The sequence below is a fragment of the Ursus americanus genome, chromosome 33 (assembly GCF_024610735.1).
Source record: "Ursus americanus isolate L20-20 chromosome 33, mUrsAme1.1.p, whole genome shotgun sequence".
NCBI classification, from domain to species: Eukaryota; Metazoa; Chordata; class Mammalia; order Carnivora; family Ursidae; genus Ursus; species Ursus americanus.
The window spans coordinates 28,424,512-28,445,338 of NC_142159.1; positions in this window are offsets into that span (position 1 = coordinate 28,424,512).

Sequence of the window (20,827 nt, forward strand, 5' to 3'; positions counted from 1 at the left end):
CCTCAGGGCGGGGCGGAAGGACTGGAGGATGCCTTGGACAGATGGCCCCTGGGGGCCTCTCTGTCTGGAGCAAGGTGTCGGGGTGGGGGGCAGGGGCTCGAGTGTGGACCTGCCGCCGGGCACAGCCCTGGACACTACCAGCTTCAGAAGCTCCACATCCTTTGGGATCCTGGGAGTGTGTATGGCATCACAGATGTCTCCATAGCAACAAAGCGTGTCATTCATCTTAATTTTCTGTGATTTGACCTCACTGGGAGGGACTGTGTCTCCAGTTGCATTCAGCCTTTAGACTATGTGAGGTGGCTCGTCCCCCTGGGGCAGTACACAGCCCACACCTGCACCACTGGCTCCCCTCGGGGTCAGGCGTCCACATCTTGGGACTTTTGTCTTCTAAGTACTTCTCCACCTCGCTTCTTCATCTCTATCCCTGATGTAACTGTCACCACTCAAATTTGTCACCTTGCAATAGTCTCTCCCTGAATTTTTGTGACAGATTCTTAATTTATATTCACTCCCTCTGCACCCACCCCATCCCGTGCCCAGCAGCCCAGCCCGGCCCTCGCCTGCACTGCCTCTTGCCCCAAAGCTGGGCTTGGTCGGTTATCACTGCCTGAAACAAGGAGGGTGCTAGGCACCCCGGGTTGAGTGAGGATTGAGGTGGCCCCCTGGGTTCCTGGAAGACCCCTGGCATGGGCACCATTGTGTTCATCCATTCACAGTGCAACGCTCTGCACCTCCACACTGTAGAGGCCTTGAAAACAGGACCTGTGCAACCCACTGAGTCCCGCCAAACATCTGTGAATTCCCTAGCACGCGGTGAAGTGTGCCTGGTACTCTGTGTAGACATGGGTCCAGGCGTCTGCCTGCAGTCTTCCTTACATGCATGGGCGTGCACACACGTCTACACAAACATCCCCCGCGTGCACACATTCACACACAAAGCCCGGCCTGTCTCCAATGTGAAACCGCATTTGACTGTGATCGGATCCGAGGCAGGAAGGTCGGAAGGTGGCTGCAGCCCGACCGCGTGAGCTCAGATCCCAGCTCTGACAGACTAGGATCTGCATGTCCTTGGCCAGTCCCTCCCCCTCTCTGCACCACTGTGCTCGTCTCTGTAACAGGGATACAAATGGTACCCATCTCGTAGCGTCGCTGTGAGGATTTAACTAGGAAGCAGGGAGAGCTTCGCGCCGCAGGCGGTACCTAGTCAGTAAAGCCCCCGCGTCGTTGACTTGATCCTTGCTACGACCCTCACCCCACCTTTGGCATCACCCGCTGCCTGTCCTGGGGGACTGGGAGCACTGGGAGCGAACAAAGGGGATGACTGATAAAAACAAACCGTGCTGACCCCTGCTTTCACCGCATGCGTCGTGAGCCCTCTGGATCCCACGGACGCCTTCTACCCTTGCCTTTCTTCCCGCCCTTTTGGCGCCTTTGGTTTGTCATGAATTCTCTATCACTTACTGAGCATGTGCCAGGCGCCAGGCGCTGCCCTAGGCCCCGAACACCCCGGGGAGTCTGCCAGACAACCCGCGTGGCGCTGGGACCGGCGCTTTTCTTGACCACATGGCCTGTCCTTGCAGGGCTGCCACTGGCTGAATTCAAGAAAAATTGCTCTGACCCTGGTTAGAATGGAAAGGAAAACTTTATTCCAGGATTGCAACAGGGGAGAGATCGAAAGCCAACACCGACTGGGGCGGGCGAGGGGGTTTCAGCCCAGGAGCAGCGAGAGGGGTCGTGGGTGGAAATTGCTCAGAGGGGACAGAAGGGTGGGGGGTTTCTCCCTCAGGGCAGGCTGAGCACTCAGACGCAGGGCCTGGCCATCGGTGGTGCAGAAGAGGAATTCGGTCACCTGTCAAGGGTCCAGGGACTCTCTGAAAACTGGCCTAAGGTTCTTGCTGAAACGGGGCTTGGCAAGGATAGACGGGGAAGGCCAGGAGGGAGGCCCTGGTGAGAAGAGGGCTCAGGGGAGACTGATGAAGCTTTGGTCAAGGACAGAGTCAGGCCAGTTGCAGTCAGTCAGGGACCCAGGCTGACGAGGCTCCTCCTCCGTGACCAGCATCTGGGTCTGGGTCATGGACGCAGAGGGAAGGAGCTCTGAGGGCCCCTGGTTAGCAGTACTTTGGCCTGGAAGTGAGGCCCTCACTTCCACTCACATTTGACACCCAAAGCAGACCACCTGGTGCGCGGCATTACAAAGGGGTGGGGAAAAGCGGGCCCACCCTGATGGGTTCCATCATACCCCCCCCACCAGAAGGTATGTTGAAGTCCTAACCCCAGGACCTCAGCATGTTGCCTTATTTGGAAATAAGGTCTTTATAGAGGTCATTAGGGTAGGTGCTGCTCCACCCAGGTAGTGTCCTTATAAAAAGGGGAAGCGGACACAGACATTCACGGAGGAAGAGGTCTGGCGGGGATGGAGGACTGGAACAGGGCACCCATTAGCCAAGGAACTGCTGCAGCGGTAGGGACGGGCAAGGAAGCGGCCTCCCCTGCAGGTTTCCAAGGGGGCACGACTGCTGACACCGAGTCTTTGAACTTCTGGCCTCCCAATTGTGAGAGCATTCATTCCTGTTGTGTAAACCCCCAGCCGTGTGCTTTATTACCACCCCCAGGAAGCTAGTACACCCACCACATGCGGGCCCTGAATGTGGGCAGTGCTGGGGGCTGCACGGATGATCCCCACGACCAACAGACATGCCCCAGGGCTGGGCTCGGGGACCTAGCAGGGCGTGCGAAGTGTCCGGGTGGCCATGGGCCTCGAGGCCACGCATACCCCTAAGAGGGGCATCCCGCAGTCTTTGGGGGGAGCAGGGGGAGCAGGACCCTGAAAAGCTTCCTTTGGGAGGCACGCCGAAGCTGAGTGCTGAAAGTCTGGTGGGCTTCGGCCAGGGGTGCGCGAACTTTGAGGCAGAGGTGGTGAAATCCTGCAGGAGCTGAGGACCCTCCCCGGCTCCGGGCGGCTCAGTGCACCTAGAGTTCACAGGGACCGAGGGCAGCTCCTCAAACTGTGCCATGCACGGGAGTTGCCCAGGGAGCTCGTCAAATGGAGATTCCCATTCACCAGGCCTGGGAGCAGCTCCTCGCTGCCCGCCTCTGCGGGCTTTCTCTCCACCCTGGCACTGAGTGCCTGGGGGCAGCACCTGGGGCCCTGGCGCTGCACGAAGCCTACCTTTGACCCCTGTCAGCCGTCCACAGCCCTTGCAGCTCTTCGGCTTCCGAGAGAAGGGCTGCCCGGCCCTCCGAGGGGCCTCCGGAAATGTAATTCATGCACGCTGCACGGCCTGCCTCTTAAGTCGACTTATAGTACACGTGACCCTCAAGTTTACTGAGGAACCATGGAGACGTTTTCACATGATGCAGCGACAAAGCTCTTCATTTTTACAGATTCATACCAAAAATCCACCAATAAAGTATGCAACACCACCAAAGTCCTTAACCCGCTATATTTTTCCTAGTCTATACGAGCCCTGAGCAGGCTTTCTTTCATCCTTCCTTTCCCCTGACAAACTCGTGTGTCTCCCGTGTGCCTCCCGTGTGCCTGGCTCAGCACTCCCAGCTGGCAGACGGTGAAAACTCCCATCTGCTGGGTCCCTTCTCTCAGGAGGCCTACAACCCAGAGATCGTATGAGAAGATGACCAGAACAACTGGCTCCGTGATACTGCGGAGTTCCAAGGACAATCGTAATCGCTCTGGTTGCAGATTTCAAAGGTAGAGAAGATATCTGCATATCCGTAGACACAGCAGCATTGCTGACAATTGCCAGAAGCCAGAAGCAGCCCAACTGTCCCTTGACGGGTGAATGGAGAAACGGAAGAGAGTATGGCCACTGACTGGACTATTACTAAGCTCTGAAAAGGAAGGCCATTCTGAAGCTTGGAGGAATCTTGAGGACATCATGCTAAGTGAAATAAGCCAGCCACAGAAGGACAAACACTCTGTGATCCCACATAGATGAGGGAGACAGAAGCAGAAGGTGTGCGGGTGGGCGCCGGGGTCTGGGAGGGGGGTGCGGGGCTCGTGCTGAGCCGGCAAGAGCTTCAGTCTTGCAAGACGAAGAGCGTGTTGGACACGGACGGTGCACAACAACGCAAAGGTCCTGGAGGCCACTGAGGCGCGTGCCCAAGATGGTCAGTTTTATGCGACTTCTGTTTTGCCACCATTTTATCTAAGGAATAGCTTTTTAAAGGTGTAGAAGAGTCCTTTTCTTCTCCTCTGGTCTTTCCTCCTTCTCTAGCCGATGGAGAGGCGACAGCATGAGAAGAGGTCGGGAAGGGCCCAGAAGAATTCTTAGCGTTGCCACGGCTGAATGCCAGCAGCGCACATTCTAAGGTCCCCATCGGCCCCCGCTGGAGGCAATTGCACGGCTCCCTGCGTGGTTTGAGCACCTCCCATGAGCCTGACCCTCTGCTGAGCACTGACGGAAAGATGGTAGCCTAGTCCTTGCTCTTCTTATGTTCCAGCGGAGGAAACGCAAAAGCTGTGAAGCAGACCCACGGAAACATTTCGGCTTGTGGGAAGGGCTCCAAAAGAGAGAGATCCATGGAGGCCGAGGTGGGGGGAATGGCAGACGCTGTGGGCATGCCACAGAAGATGGGCTCTCACGGCGATGTCAGGGCTCAGAGCTGATGCCACGGAGTCTAGCCCCGGAAAATCAGGAAGAAGAGCTTTGCTAGCAGAGAGCAGCTCATCATCGGGAGGCGGGAGTGAGCGTGGCTGCTCAAAGAGCAGCAGAAGCCAGATTCTTGGGACCTGTACTCCTCCTGGTGGGAAAAGGCCATGGAGGGTGTAAGAGCTTTGGGGATACAGCCAGAATCCCCGAGCGAGACTTATACTGTACTGGTTTCCTGGGGATGTCAGACAGGACACGCAGTGCACGGACGTTCTCACACACGTCCCGGAGTCCAAGATAAGACATCAGCAGAGCGGTTTCCTTCTAAGGGTGTGAGGGAGAACGTGTTCACAGCCTCTTTCCTAGCTGCTCAGGGTTTGCTGGTGGTCTTCAGTGATCCCCACCTCTGCTTCATCTTTGCGTGGCATTCTCCCTGTGCGCACGTCTGTGTCCAAATGTCCCCTTTGTAAGGACACCAGTCGTATTGGATGAGGGGTCCCCCTACTTCAGTAAACCTCACCTTCACTCAACCAATTCCATCTGCAATGACCCTACTTCCTAATAAGGTCACATTCATAGGTACTGGGGGTTAGGACTTCAACATGTGAATTTTGGGGAGACACAGCTCGACACATAAGAGCCTCCCTGGAGTGGGAGGATGGGGTCACTGGGTGATGGACATTAAGGAGGGCACTTGATGTAATGAGACTATATGCAACTGATGAATCACTGAACTCTACCTCTGAAATTAATAATACACTACATGTTAATTAATTGAATTTAAATTTAAAAAAATGAAGAACCTCCCTCAGTCAGCAATAGTAAGCGCAGGGTTCTCTAGACCCGATTCCCCAGCCTCAGAGCGCCTAAAGCATGCCTGGCGTGTAACAGGTGCTTGAAAAATATGTGGCTGAATGAAGTACTATCTCTGGCTTAAAGGACCTGGAAGAAAAATGCAGTAAACACTGAGGGCACTCCAGCTTCTTTTCGTCCTTCAATTCAGTAAGCATTTAAGGCCAGTGGAAATGTCAGCCTCGTTTGGGGTGCTGGGGACAGTGCAGTGAAGTCTCGGACCCTGGAGAGCTAACACTTTATACTGAGACATTTGGCTTTACCTTTACTGTTACTCAACTGTGACCCAGGAGGCATCCTGAGTTCAAAATCCAGAAACGAGACCGGATGGCAACTGGACAGCTGCAGTATGCGATTCTCTCTTTAAAGAACCTGGGTTTTGTGCCTGGCAGGAATTAACCCAGCTAAGACAACGTTCCTCAGATGTGCAAGAGAAGGCACTGGGTTTCCAGAGAGGTCTCTAAGTGGAGAGGGGCTTGCTTAGGTTTGAGCCCTGATCTTTTTACCTTCCGTTTTCCCATCTTTAAAGCAATGTCCAATCTTCCAGACCAGGAACTGGCCTTCAGAATAAAACCATTGGCCAAAGAAGACCAAGAAAAGAGAGGGAAGCCTGTCTCCCTGCTGATGATCTCCCAGCCCTCAAATGCTACACCTGCCGAGGCTCGCCTGCACCCCTGGCGCGCAGGTGCCCCTGTCCTGCACCCTGGTGGTTTCAGGACCCTCGTTCATAAAATCCCAGCGAACATCAGATTGCCCCCAAAGCCTATGATTTTTGTTACTTTAAAAAAATATATTTTATTTATTTGACAGAGAGAGTGAGAGAGCAGCAGAGGGAGAGGGAGAAGCAGACTCGCCTCTGAGCAGCGAGCCCGATGTGGGGCTCGATTCCAGGTCCCCTGGGATCATGACCCTAGCTGAAGGCAGAAGCTTCACCGACTGAGCCATCCAGACAGCCCTGATTTTTGTTACTTTTTTAAAATTTTAATTGCAAAGCCAATTTTTGCAACGATAGACATTAATACGTGAGAAAGCCCTCTCTCCGGTCAGGGAAACCCTGTAGGGGGAGAGGCTCCGCAAGGAAACAGATGCTGAGCAACCGCCCAAAGGTGAGGGCGGCGGGAACCTGGAGACTGGCCGTCATTCCACGCCACGCCCAGGCCACGCCCAGGCCCCGCCCCGAACCCAGAACCACGCCCCCTAGAGCTGCTTCGGTCCCGCCCCTCGCCCAGAACCACGCCCCACGCAGGACCTGGCGCCTTACGCCCCCGCACTTCCGGTTCCGGGTCGGTGCGGTGTAGCGGGGGCTTTAAACCGCGGGCGGAGGCGCTTTGGTTCGCTGCCCTCCTGGCCCTCAGCCTCCGCTCATTCCCTGGAGCCTTCCCGGCACCCCTGGCCTGGGGACCCTGTCCTCCCGCTGGCCTCGCGTGTCTGCTCCCGCCTCCCCAGCGCCATCAACTCCTCTCCCACCAGCGCCGCGTCTGCCTCCGCTCGCCACCCGGCCGTGTTCCCTGCTCTCCGAATGAAACGGCCATCGGTCCCTTCTAAGCAGGCCGACCAAACGCTGCCCTCAGATGCCTCTGACGCCTCGTCGTCCGGCCGTGTCGCCAGAGCCGCGGACCCCGGGCTCTCCTGCGCTGCGGAGCGTGCGGGGGATGCCGGCACGTGCCGCTTGCTTTACGTTGTGAAGCAGACGGGTTCGTGACGCAGAGCAAGCCGGCAGAGACCAGTGCGTGGCTGACCAGGATGCGGATACCGTCGTCCGTGAGCAGCGGTAGATTTCGGTCTACGGACGTTCACTTACCACCTGCCGTGGGCGGCTCGGCCCCCGGTGCTGCAAAGCCCTGGTCCTGTGCTGCTGGATTTGGTGGAGAGACAGACAGTAGATCCGGCGGACTGGGTTCCACGAAGAGAAGTCCAGCTGCAGAGGGAGCGGGAGGGTGGAGAGGCTTCGCAGAGGGGTCATGTGGGCAGGGACCGAATGGAAGAGCCGGCCCTGCAGTATCTGGAGGAGGTGCGCTCCGGACAGAGGAAGCCAAGCCCCTCTTAAGGCTCCAGGGAGGCCCAGTGGGGCTTGTTCAGGGTATAGCGACGCAGCCGAGCTGGCAGGACTGCAGTGAGCTCGTGGTGAGGGGTAGAAACGAAAGCAGAGTGGTAGGCCTAGACACTTCGGGTTGTGTTCAGAGTGCCTTGGGGAGCCCCCCCCCCCCGGGGGGCGTGCCTGAAAGGCTGGAGTTTTGCAAGCATTGCCCCAGCGGGTCCTTGCACTGCTTTGGAAGACCCCCACCCTATCGGGGCCAGGGGCAGAAGGAGGCAGGGAGACCAGGGTGGGGGTGGGGGCATCGCAGCAGTTGGGGCCTGGATGAGAGTGGCAGCATAGTTGGGTTTGGGGTGTTCTGAACGTAGAGCCTCTGAGACCTGCTGAGTTCCTCAGGCCCAGCTCCCTACGTCGCACAGCTGAGCAGGACCTGAGCCCTTTCCAGTAGCAGTGTCCAGCAGCTGAGCATAACACTGGGAGCCGGCAGCATTCTGGACTCACGGCCAGTGGCATCTGGCATGATGGCAGCAGCCCAGCTGGTGGTGTCAGGTGCAGCCCAGCCAGCCACAGGGGAGCAGGGCTGGTCCCCTCCGCGTGTGTACTGTCACGGAGCTGGCTGCTGGCTGCCCAAGAGTGGGTCTGGCTGCCAGGTTTGCCGTCACACTGACGGCTCCTGTCCACCGTGACGCTCTCTCCTGAAGCCGTGTCTACTCTGTGAAATCTCCTAATTAACATGTTAAGAAGGTTTAAGCCTGACTTAATGCACATAGACCGGTCTGAAAATGTTCAGCTGAATGGTGTCCAGTACTTGCCGCCTTTTTGTCACCTAAGCACGTTCGTGAGTGTTTAAAATTTACGTGTTGTTGGAAAGCTGGCAAATTGTAGTTTTAGATTATATATGGTTATATCTTCCTGGTACCTCCCTTCTGGACTTAGGAGAGTTTGCACCCTTTTAATCGAAGCATAACGTTCGTAGAATAAACACATTCGTACATGACCCGACACGGACAAGTGCCCGAGCTCCACACGTTTGCAAACAACAACCCTGTGGCCTGCCCCCAGAACGCTTCCTGTCCCCAAGACCCCCTCGGGCCCCCTCCCAGTGCAGACCCAAGATAACTGCTGTCAGCTGCGAAGGAGCTCAGCAGGTCGATACCCTGACAGTCTTACTGGTGTCGGTTACGCGGCGGTCTGCGATACTCTGCACACTTCCTGAGAGGCCCGCGGTCAGTTAAATCTGGCGGCCAGTCGTGCTCACTGGCCGTGTTTCTGTAGTTCACTGTGTCAAGCCCTGTTCCTTCTTCAGTCGTTCTCTTGTACCTGAGATGTACAGAGGTGTTGACAGCATGGATTCTGGAACTTTCTAGCTCTCAAACTGCAACACCCTCCTAACATTCCGTTAAATTCCTCCAGGGTCTCTGCAGTCATCTAAAACTGGAAGCAGGTGGGGCCAGAGCTCATTCTGTCTGCCTTCCTGGTCACGTGTATGGTTTCCGGCGGGCATTGTACTGGGGAAGGGAAAGGTTCTGTTCTTCAGTACATTTGGGGAAAAGCATAAGGAAATGAGATGATTTAGCTGGCCATTCCACTTGCATATAATTTAGTATACCCTTACAGTCTGGCATCCCTCCCATCATTTTTGTGTTCTAATTGTGCTCAAATACACGTAACATAAAATGTATCATCCTAACCATTTTCAAGCACACAGTCCAAGGACACGTAAACACATTTGCATTGTTATGCAGCTATCACCACCACCCGTCTCCAAAAACTTTCCATCCTCCTGACACTCCGTCCCTCCTTCCACCCCCAAGGAACCCCGGCCCCATCCCCCTCCAGTCCCGGCGCCTCCCTGTCTTGGCAGCTGTATGGGTCTGCCTCCTGCGGGTCCCGCATATCAGGATTCGTCCTTTTGTGACAGCGCCTTTCGCATCGCGTGGTGTCTTCAAGGTAGATGTATGTCGTATCACGTGTTGGAATTCCTTTCCTTAAGGCTGAATCATACTCCATTGTATGGGCAGTCCATGTTTTGTTTACCCCTTGACGTGCCCATGGACACTGGGGCTGCTTCCACCTTTTGGCTCTTGTGGGTAATGCTGCCGTGAGCATGAGTGTGCAGGGGGTCTCTTCCAGACCCCCAGTCATGTTTGGTCTTTGTGTCTTTCAGGGGTTCGTGCAGGAAACAGAAGCTACCTGGGTGTTTTAAGCAGCAAGGGACTTAACATAGAGACCAATCGTTGGCAGGTTGGGAGCTGGGGCTCCCGGTGAGGTGACCTCAGTACTCGCCTCTGCCTCGCTTGAGAAGGCCAGTAGGCAGGAGGCTGCCCCCGGGGCTGTTGGGTGTGAGGGCCGTGGTCTGGGGTCAGGACATCTGGTTGTCTTGAGGGCAAATGTTGGGATGCTGTTGAGGTGACCCGGTCAGAAATCCATCCCCATTGCTCTGATCGGTCTCCCTAGCTTTCGGCAGTACCGTGTCTTGATTCCTGGGGTGTCCGGTCAGGTGAAGTGAAATGAGGTGGCGCGAGTCCTCCGACTTGTTTGCACCTTGTTTTGGTTATTCTAGATCCTTGCCTTACCATATACATTTAGAATCTCGTCTGCGTGTATAGCAAACACCCCGTCCGGATTGTGATGGGAGTCGCTCTGAGTCTAGATCGGCCTGGGGAGAACCGACACCCTCGGGGTAGGGTCACAGCCCGCCTCTGCGTTGATGGCAGTCTTCCTCGATTTCCTTCATTACCGATCTGTAGTCTTCCGTGTCTAGATCTTGTGCGTGTTTTGTCAGATGTTTTTGGTGCTGTTGTAACTGTTACTTTCGTGGAGATTCCTAAAGGGAAGCCTCACTGAAATGGAGACTCACGCCCTACTGCTCCTGCCCAGGAGCGCGCCTTGCACGTGGATGGTACCGCACTGCCCCAGCAGGAGGAAGAGGGTCTCCTCCCCCTCCCCAAAAGCTCCCAGTTTGCTCCAGTGCACTTTTCCTAACCACAGCCCTCCCAGCTCCCCGTTCCTCTGTGAAGTGTACTTCTCAGTTCTCCAGACCTGCCTGTGGGTCCCCCATCAGCTGCTTGTCCCAGATGGCAGTTCTCTGCTGCTCCCCAAAAACCCACCCTTCGCTGGTAAAATAACTGGCAGTTTTAGTTTTAAGGTTAACACTTTTAAAATTTTCTGTTTTCATTGTTTCTTTGCTAGTGCACATAATACGATTGATTCTCATACAGAACGTTGTATTCTATGACCTCGCTAAACTCCTGTGTTCCATTCGTTGGCTTTGTTATTGAGTCTCTGTCGCTGGCACGCTTCTCTGTTTCCTGTCTACTTGCACTGGCAGGGACCTGTCCTATAACGTGGAGCGGGAATGAGGAGAGCCTCGTGTTGTGCCCAGTGTTAGGGTGGAGGCCTTTGTCTTTTACCACGAGTGTGGTGCCAGCTGTGAGTCCTGTCGGGTTGGGAAATTTGCCTTCTGTTCCTACGTCACTCAGAGTTTTTATGATGAGTGGATGTTGAATTTTATCAAATGTATTTTCTGCATCCATTGAGATGATGGGTGATTGGTCTTCTGATATCCAACCAGCCTTGCATTCCTGGGAGAAGCCCACATGATCGTGCTGTATTTCCTTTTTTATATATTGTTGAGTTCCATTTGCTAAATTCCTGTTAAGAATGTTTCTGTCTGTGTTTATGAGAGATGTTTGTCTATAGCTTTTTTTATAGTGTCTTTATGGGGTTTAGGTTTCAGGGTAATGTTTGCCTCACTGACTCAGCCGGGCATGTTCCCCACCCCCCAGCCCTTCAGTTTCCTGGAAATGACAGAACGGGCACAGATTTCTAAACATATAAAAGGCCATTTTGAGCTCCCTAGGGTGAGCCAACACAGACCTATAGCCCTGGTTTGCCTGCGTTCCCCTCCTATGGGGGAAGCGAGGTCACCATAACTTCCATCTGAAGCAGGCTTTTTCAGTATTCTGTAAGAGGGCCTTAGGCTCTTAAGTCATAACCTTCTTATTCAGAAACCGTGGGCTGACCATTATTTATGGGAAAGAAGTTCTGGAAGTGCTCCCGGGACTGTTTCTGAAGAACACGGACAGTGCTTCTCTCAGAGCGCCGCCTCACCTAAGGACTGATCTCTTGGCCATTCTGGGACAGGAAGGCTTACCTACAAAAGGGGCCACTGTGTTTCCCAAGCTGGGGTGTCCTTTGAGATCTGAGAGTTTTCTGCAAACATTTCCTAACTCAGCATTTATGTTTTGGTGATCCAAGACCATCTGTGGTCATTTGAAGGGGCCACATAGACTCAAGCCACTCTCCTGGGGTCCTGCCCTGGCTCGGCCACTTGGAGCTGTGTGACCCTGCCATGATACAGAAATGGGAGCTCCTGCTGGGTTTGCAGCACCCCGTTCAGGGCCCGTGCTCCGTCACAAATGGCGGTCTTGTCGCTGCTCCTGACCGCTGGGCGAGCATGCTGCGGCCAGTATTGTGTAATTTCAGTTACCAGACTGTGGTGTCCAGCGTCGAGACATAGACTCTGATTGCCGCGGTGCTGTGCGGTGAGGGGAGCGTCTGCGGCAGTGGGAACGGAGAAGGTCGGGGGAGAGGTCAGAGCTGCCCTGGGAACGCGTCCTGGGGGAAGCCCGCAGCTGCTGGGAGACTGGTACTCTCTGCAGGAGCGCTCATTACAACAGTGTGTCTGCTCGTCAGACGCACATTTATCTGCGTTTACCAGGTATTGTGATTTGGGGTTTAGTTTACAAGTTAGATTTGGTTTAATAGTTATATGAGGAATTAATATGTTATGTAGGTTATATTCAGAATAAGTCAATGCTGGAAATGCATGGAATATTTTCCTTCAGAAGATATTTGCATCTTATGCAAGTCTGCGAAATACTGATAGAAATTCCCTCGGCATTTACAGATTCGGAGGTGGGTCTCTTTTTTCCCTGCCTTGTGCTGTGCCATTAAAGTGGTGTGCCTGACCCCTTTTGTCACCAGGAATGAGGCTCTGGGCGACAGCTGCCTGGCCTGAGGGTGGTCTGTGGTCGTAGAGAAACAGGACTGGCATGTTCAGTCCGACCTGCTCTCTGTGCTGTGACTTCTTGGTGTGCCGGCAGTTTTCGGGGAAGGGGGTGTTGTGCGGGCGACCTCCTGGTCCGGACGGGCGGGCCGCTGAGTCCTGCTCTGGGGACGCTGGCCCTGGCAGCCCGTGGTCCGGGGGTGTTACAAGAGGAGCCTCCTGGGGACTGAGTTTTAAGGTTTCAGGTACAGTTATGTATAATACGCAGGGTACTTTTTTATAAAAAAAGCTAACCTGTAACCCCAAAATGAGATTCTCATTTCCAGGAGTGAGAGTAACTGGCTTTTTCTGTTTGAATATTATTTGCCGTAAAGAGACCCACTCTCAGGGGGTCCCCAGGGGAGAGCGGAGCGCGGGCTTCAGGCTCAGTCCAGCCAGGTTCCGCCACTTACCAGCTTTGTGACTTGCTTTGTGACTTTGGACCCAGCCTCTCAGAACCGCTTTTGTTTTCTCGGAGATGCGGGAGTGTGGGTCCCATTATTGTGTGTTGACCAGTTTCTTACACTTCTCCTGGTTGCCAGGAAGCACGCTGGGCGAGGGGTGTTTACTGGGGGATAAAATAGAATGGCCTTTGCACTCCTGGGCTTAGGCTCTGGGAAGAGGGATGGCTCCCGAGCAGGTGAACAGCCAGATACTTAATTACGAAACTCGCACGGTGCCTGAGGTGTTAGCGTCGGGGTGACAGTGGGCAGGTGCAGCTCGCTCCGGCAAGCTTCGGTAGGGCGTGGAGGGGTGTGGTCCTGAAGAGATTCTGGTGCGGAATTTGGCCCTGGGGGCTCGGCCAACCAGATGTGCTTCTCCAGTGCAGGGCGTGGGGGGCAGGAGAGGCCCAGGGTCTGATCCCTCCAGGCGCTTTGAGCCGGCTCTCCAGTTCTCACCGGAGCAGAGCCGCCAGGGCGGGCCCCTGGGCTCTGCCGGTCAACTGTCTGTACCCGGCAGCTTCCCGGGGTCTCCTGAGGAAGTCAGGTGAGGACCCCCATTGTGGACGTGCACCTCGCTTCCCTTCTGACCAGAGGACCGTGCGGTGACGCTCCAGTAACAGCCCTTCAGGCCGGCTGACAGCGTTGGCTCGCCTGTGTGTCCCCGTGGAATTTTGTCCGGTGCGCCCTGCACGACGTGGATGTCATCAGCTCGTTGCCGGGAGAACCGCACTCCAGACACGGCGTTTGCCCTGGGGAGCGCCCTCTGCCCAGGTAAGACCGCGGTGTTCCTTTCGGGGCTTTCCAACCAGCGTCCACAGGCTGGGGATCCCGTTCAGGACGCTACCCCCACCCCAATTTGAGGAGCAAGTAAAGTAACGTGAGACACGCATTAAAAACGTCTGTGAAGAGTTACGTTCCAAATAGCGTTACCGAATCCCTGAGCTGCGACAAAGGGGCTGAAAGGCATCACGCAGGACGCATTTCCCTCTAGCGGACCTTCGGCTGCCATCTCTGCATACACAGAACCCCAGCGCCTCCGCTGTGACAGGCCCTTTTGGGTCCCTGAGTTGCAGAGCTGAATGTTGGGGAGGGAATCCCAGCCAGGTTGGGGGCGCGCAGAGCAGCAGGTCACCTGTCAGCAGTGAGGACAGGGGTGCACCCCAGCCCAGCAGAAGAGGCCCAGTGAGTCTGAGAGCTGAAGACAGGGGCGGGTTATCTTTGCCCACACTTAACACTGTAAGGCGGTAGCCACCTGGTAGTTTCTGCTCCCCAGGCTGGGCTGGGCTGGGCTGGGCGAGGTCCTGCAGTGACTGCAGTCTGCGGGCTGGTGGCCAGCCTGGAATGGCTCAACCAGGGCCCCGGGGCCGGGTCTTGCTGTCACCTGGGTCCTCTTCTCTGAGGTCTCAGGGCCCGCCCTGCCACACGGCCTCTCCTTGAGTCTCCCAGCAGGGTGGCCACACTTGTGCCGGCCTCTCAGGGTGCTCCAGAGTGAAGCATCTGGGCCTCTCCCGTCTCGGGCCCTGAGCAGTGCGCTGTTACGTCCACCACATTCTTTGGGTGGGCGCAGGTCCCAGGCCCGCCCTGGCCTCAATGTGAGGGGACTGCACAAGGGTGTGAGTACCAAGGGGCGGGGGCCGTTGGGGCCACCAGGGCAGCCGCTGCGTGATAGCTGGTTAGGCCTTGGGGGAGAAGGCAGGGCAGGGAAGGGCAGCCGGATGGAAAGAAGGGTCTGGCCAAGGACTGAGGCAGTGGACGGATGGCAAGGTGTCTGGGGGGGTGGGGTGGCATGGACAGCTGTGTCACCCCGAGCTGTGTGGAATGGGTTACAAGGGGGTTTGGGCAGGGCGTACCTAAGTGGCAGTGATGAGGGCTTGGTCTCTCAAGCCCTCACTGGAAGTACCTGGTGGGTGACACCCACCAGTGTTGGGCTGTGAGCGGGTGTTTGGGACAAGGAGTGAGAGGCCAGGCCAGGGGTGGGGAAGGCCATCCCTTGTCTGGGCTCGTGTTCCCTTGGACTTCGGCTGGAGGGCCGGGCCTCCGGCATCCTCTGCTCTCACAGCCCTCCATCCTTCCTCCCACTCTGCATGGGGTCCCTTCTGCCTGCGCTTCCTCACGCCCCCACTGACCCCGAGTGGCCAGATCCAGCGGCAGGAGCTGCTCTGACTCATTTCCCAGGGCTCAGATCTCCGCCGTGGGTGGTGTAGCCTAGGCCGAGTCCTGCGTGACCCCCCAGATCAGCTTTCCCTGCCGCCAGCACTGCTGACTGCCCGTTTCCATGTCCCGCCCCAAGCCCTGGCTGCATGTCCGCTCTCCGGACCAGGCATCTGCACGCACACGCAAACGCACGCACGCACAGCTGGAACGGAGCGCAGCCAGAGCGGGCTCCCCGCAAACGCACGCACGCACAGCTGGAACGGAGCGCACCCAGAGCGGGCTCCCCGCAAACGCACGCACGCACAGTTGGAACGGAGCGCACCCAGAGCTGCCCGCCCCCCGCCCCCCCCCCCCCCCCCCCGCCGCACTCTCCCTCCTGTGCCTGTCCTCATCTTTGGCCCCTCTTCTGTCACCGCCTTACATCCTCTCTGTCGTCGGCAGCTCCTGTGTGCACTGCCTGGCTTCCCCCAAGTTCATCCCACGGCGAGACCCTCAGGATGGAAGTCGATCAGCCTCCACGAGCTCAGGGTAGATGCCACCCTCCTTTCCGACCGCAGCCCTTCTTGCTGGTTCTCAGGGCACTGCGGGCCCCTCCTTGGGGATTTGTCCTTGCCCTGTCCTTTGCCTGGATGTGTCCATCCTAGGCTCTGTCCTAGGCTCCTCTGTCCCGCTGGGACATTCCTCAGATGTCACCCACAGGACTCTTGCCGACACCATCTGAACGGTCTGCTCCACTCATCCCTCCCTGCGTGCTTAGCGCCTGGCCCTGCCTCGGTCCAGTGCTGAGTACAGCTCACCGCACACAGATGGTGCCTTTTCATTGTACGTTCTAGTGGGGTCCGGCCACCACGTCCTCAGGTGTGCGGTTCTCTGGGCACTTTCCAGACCCCCTGGGCATCTCTGGCCGGGGCACTGCCCTCTCAGACCCAGGCCGGGTGCCACCGTAGGGGTGGGGTCAGTCCTGGGAGGGGTACTGAGAGCTCTTCGGACCCGGTCTCAGAATCCTTTGAGGTCGGGGAAGTTCACAGGAGGGACTTGGGTATGCTGACTTTCTGCCAGAAGGTGTCCTTCCACGTTCTGGTCAGTGCAGCGATCTGCCGTTTTCAGAGCGAACGCGCATTCCGGATGTGGGCGTCACCTGCAGCTGTCTGCGTGATCACCCACCATCCGTCCGGGAGGCGCCCCGTCGAGGTTGTATGAATACGCCCTGTTCTGAAGCACACAAAATGACAGGAACTTCCCCATTCCAGGGGTCTGCTGAGTCCTGCATCCATGCACAGTGGGGAGGGGAGACAAGATGACATCAGGCAGGGGCAGTGGTACCGGGCTGGAGGCGTCAAGTAGAGGCCCCCTTGGTGCCCGCCCTGGAGGCCCGTGGCCTCTCCTCACCCCTAACCGGAAGAGGACTACCTTGGGCTCCATTTGGGGTCTTTGTTTTTGCCCTGAATCTGTGCAAACACACTGTGTCCGGGGAGAGACTCTCCTGTAGTCACCAAAGAGCGGCTCCTGGGGCCCTTCGGGTGGGGCTGGCCCGTGGGCTGTGGACCTGTGACAGGAAGTGGTTCAGGCCTCTGTGGTCGGGACGAAGCACCATGAGCGACGCTGAAGCTCAGAGCCTTTCCTTGTTTCCCATCCGGTTCAGAGGTGTCTGTGTGCCTCTGATGGGGACTCCCGTCCCGGTGATGGGGGAGGGCTCGGTCTGCTCAGCCCTCCACATCGCACCAGGAATAGGTAACAACTCTGGGCAAAGGAATGAGCGGGTTTTGCTTGGAGTGTGTGTGTGAATGAACGGGCCCAACCAGAAGGGGTGGCTGGGGCCCCAGTGGGGCCACCTAGGCCTGCCTGACCTCTCCTGGCCTCTCCAGACCCCTCCTGACTTCTTCTGGTCCTTTCTGACCCCACTTGACCTCTCCTGGCCCCGCTTGACCTCTCCTAGCCCCTTCTGGCCCTCCTCCTGGCTCTACTTGACCTCTCCTGGCCCCACCTGGTCTCTCCTGGCCCCACCTCAGCTCTCCGGGCCCCACCTCACCTCTCCTGGCCCCACCTGACCTCTCCTGATCCCACCTGACCTTTCCTGGCCCACCTGACCTTTCCTGATCCCCACCTGGCCTCTGCTGGCCCCACCTGACCTCTCCTGATCCCCACCTGGCCTCTCCTGGCCCCACCTGACCTCTCCTGATCCCCACCTGGCCTCTCCTGGCCCCACCTGGCCTCTCCTGGCCCCACCTGACCTCTCCTGATCCCCACCTGGCCTCTCCTGATCCCCGCCTGGCCTCTCCTGGCCCCGCCTGGCCTCTCCTGGCCCCGCCTGGCCTCTCCTGGCCCTGCCTGGCCTCTCCTGGCCTGCCTGCGTGTGGTGTCTCCACAGAGCTGTCCCTGCCTCAGTGAGTGCCAGAGGAGTGTGGGCACGGCTCCATCTGGCCTTTGTGTGTTTTCTCTTCTGCTTGGTTTTAGCCCAGTGTCTAAAAGACTTGGGTCCCCCTCCAGGTTGAGCAGACTCAAGAGGCCTGTTTTGCTGGGGCAGCGTCCCATCTCCTGCATCCCGGAAATCCAGAAAGCTGAGAACAGAGAGACGGAAGGGAAGCTCTACTCCAGGCAGCTGGGAGGGTGTTCGTGGTCTACCTGCACCCCATGTGACCTTTCCGAAGTTGAGACCGCCGCCCGCCCCCCACCTTGGATGAGGGGTCAGGAGGTGGAGGCCGAAGTCAGGCCCGTGAGGTCAGGCAGCTTTGCACGGACGGAACGCCCGTGTGACTCCAGGCAGCCCTGAGTGCGCGGCTCTGCCGTGCGGACAGCCTCATCGCACTGAAAACACGGGAGAAGCCCAGTGGGGCTGCTCAGGCCCGGCGTAGAGGCCACAGGTCCTCCCGCCCATGAGTGTGTGCGGTTGTCTTCCTCGTCTGAGTTACGCAGAGACAGCCTTCGGAACGTGCGCTTTATTGTGTTACAAAAACAAAATTTCCCACCAAAACACAGCTAAAAAAATAACACATTTTCCCAAGATTACATTACCAAAAACAGTTAATATCATTGGAATAGATCCATTAATACTGCTCGAAGAAGCATCAATTACATTAGAAACATAGGTGGTATTTTTTTTTAACCTTACAGCGTTAAAGTGCTTTACCCTATGGAAACAGGGAAGCGGCTGTGTGCGTCTGAGATGCTGACCTGTCCCGGATCCGTGCGTGCTGCGGGCCTAGGCCGCGGAAATGACCGCTCGGCAGCAGCCCGGCCCTGGTGACGAGGAGGCTCTGCGGGCAGCCGAGCCTGTGGGGGGCAGCGAGGGGCACGAGGCAGGACAGGCGGGGGCCCCACAGCAGTGCGCTTTCTGGCCTGAGCCCAGGCCGGCTGGTGTCGGTGTGGACGCACGGCCCACCCCACTCCCCGGGCTGCTTCCCGGCCAGAGCGTCCCTCCCACCTCGTCACCGCTGGAGAAACCCCACACCTTCCAGGTGTATTTGTTCTCGGTGTTTGAGTTCTGTGGAGCCAGACTTTCCCAAACCTATGGATTGTCGCTCCTGTCAATTCGCACATTCCCTGGAGCAGGGCCGGGTGTCTACGCGGTTGATTCTCATGGTTCCTTCTCCCGGAACGTGCTCACCCTACAGCATGGTGGGAGAGGCTCCGGGCGCGCAGCCTGGAGCCCCCACAGGAGGACGACCTCCTCCCTCCTCCCTCCTCCCTCAATGTTCGGGGGCTCTGCCTGCCCCACACCCACCCTTTCCAGGGCCCCTAGTGGGGCCTCGGGGCATTTCCGCCTGGACTCGGGTCCACAGGAGCACGCCTCGGAGACAAAGCCATGGGGGCCTGGGCTCACCGTGCACACAGCTGGGTTCGTGGACCCCAGGGAGTTGGGGGATGGGTCCCCAGCGCCTGAGCTGGAACAAGGGGGCACCACCGGGGGGTTCCATCGTGTGGCCGCAGGAGCAAGCGCCAGACTCTAGCCCAGCCCCGATGCCCGAAATGCCGGACGTCACGGCCCCCAGTAGCCCTGAGTCTGTGGCCTGTGACTGCAGTCCTCTAGGGCAGTGCGTACCCTGGGGACACTGCAGATCCCCGTGCGCCAGAGCCCGTCTGGGCTAGTGAGCAGAGCTGGCTGCCCGTCAGAATGAGCTCGTTCTCTCTACCCAGTTGGCCCCAGCCTGGAGGTCAGAGCCTCCTGGGTGCGCTGACACCCTGGAACGTGGGCCCCAGGGGATGCACGGTGGAGGGGGAGGGCTGGCGGCATAATCCCAGGCGCAGCCGCTCACGGCAGCACACACAATGCTTTCACGGCAGTATAGACCGGCGGGGCGTCCAGGTGACGTTCCAAGATGAAGTCCTGGTCTGGCGTTGTTCCGGGACTCCCTTCCCCGGCCGGCCAGTCTCTGAACCACTGGGCAGCAAGTAACACCCCTCCCTCTTCCCAGTGTGGACATCTAAGAAAGAAGCTGGTATTTTACCACCCACCATCTGGACGTCCAGCGTGGAGAGGGACGCAGCTCGAGTCCTGAACAGACACCTCTGAACACGTAGCCTGAGGAGTCCGTCCTGCCTTCCCTGGAGAGGAAGCATCTCCTGGGGGGCTCACGGCAACAAGCAGAAACCTGAAAGGCACTGAGGGCTGCGTCTACACCTTCCCCTGGCCTGGAGGCTTCCCTGCTCTGTGCAGACACCAGCAGAGGACCACACGTTCTGCAGGCACAGCGAGGAGCCAGCTGTGCTTGGGAAGCTCCGTGTACCCGCATCCAAGGTGAGTTTCCGCTCATGAAAGAGGCCGGCCTCCCGTTATCCTGCCTGCCTCATTACCCATGGTCCATGCTTCTCCGTGGCCCTGTGTCCTGCCCTGGACAGTGCGCTTGGTCGGTCAGCTTGCTGGCCACAAAGGCTCACGTGGTTCCTTGCCAATGAATATGGCCCCACGCCTGCCCCCAGCCCGCTGATGCCTTGGGGTGCCTCGTGAAGGACTGCGTCCCCACCACTGCCTCCTTGCCATCCCCAGGAGCACAGGAGGGCCTTCTCATCACCGGGCCTTTCTCCGAGCCCCCGGTCAGCACCCTTCCTGCCGACTGCTCCCTCCGCCTAGGAGGGGCTCTCCCCACGGCCCTGAGAAAGGTGACCCATTGCCCTGCCCCCAGTTTGCCAGTGTCACCAATGGAGTGGAGCTGTCCCCAGTGGAGAGCTTTGCATCCAAACAGTGGATGGACCTGCTCTGCGCCTCCATGGCCCTGTCCAGCATGTGGGAGCGAGAGGCTGACCCTCGCCTGGCTTGCCCTCTGCTGTCGTAGTGCAGCCTGTTTATACAGACCTGGGAGGCCAGGAGTGCCGCCAGGCTGAACCCTGAAGGGAACGGTAAGAATGAAAGCAAAAAATAAAAGCTGACCCGCCAATACAAAGGGTATCATTTTATCAAATATTGACAGTTTCCAGTAGTCTAAGAAGCATGCTGTCCACGTCTGTGCCAGGAAGGTCGCCGCAGGGAGGCGGCTGTGGCCAGTGATGTTGGCGTCGGTGTTGGCTGTGGCAACTGACCAGAAGTTTCCTTGCCTCCCAGGAGGGACCGCACACGCCTCCAGTTCCAGGGAGGTCCTGGGTTTCCTCTTTGGGCAGGAAGTGGAAGGTAGCTGCATGGTTTGAAGTGTGAGGGACAGACTGACCCTCAAGTCCAGCAGAGGGACCCAGCCTTGGGCAGAGACAG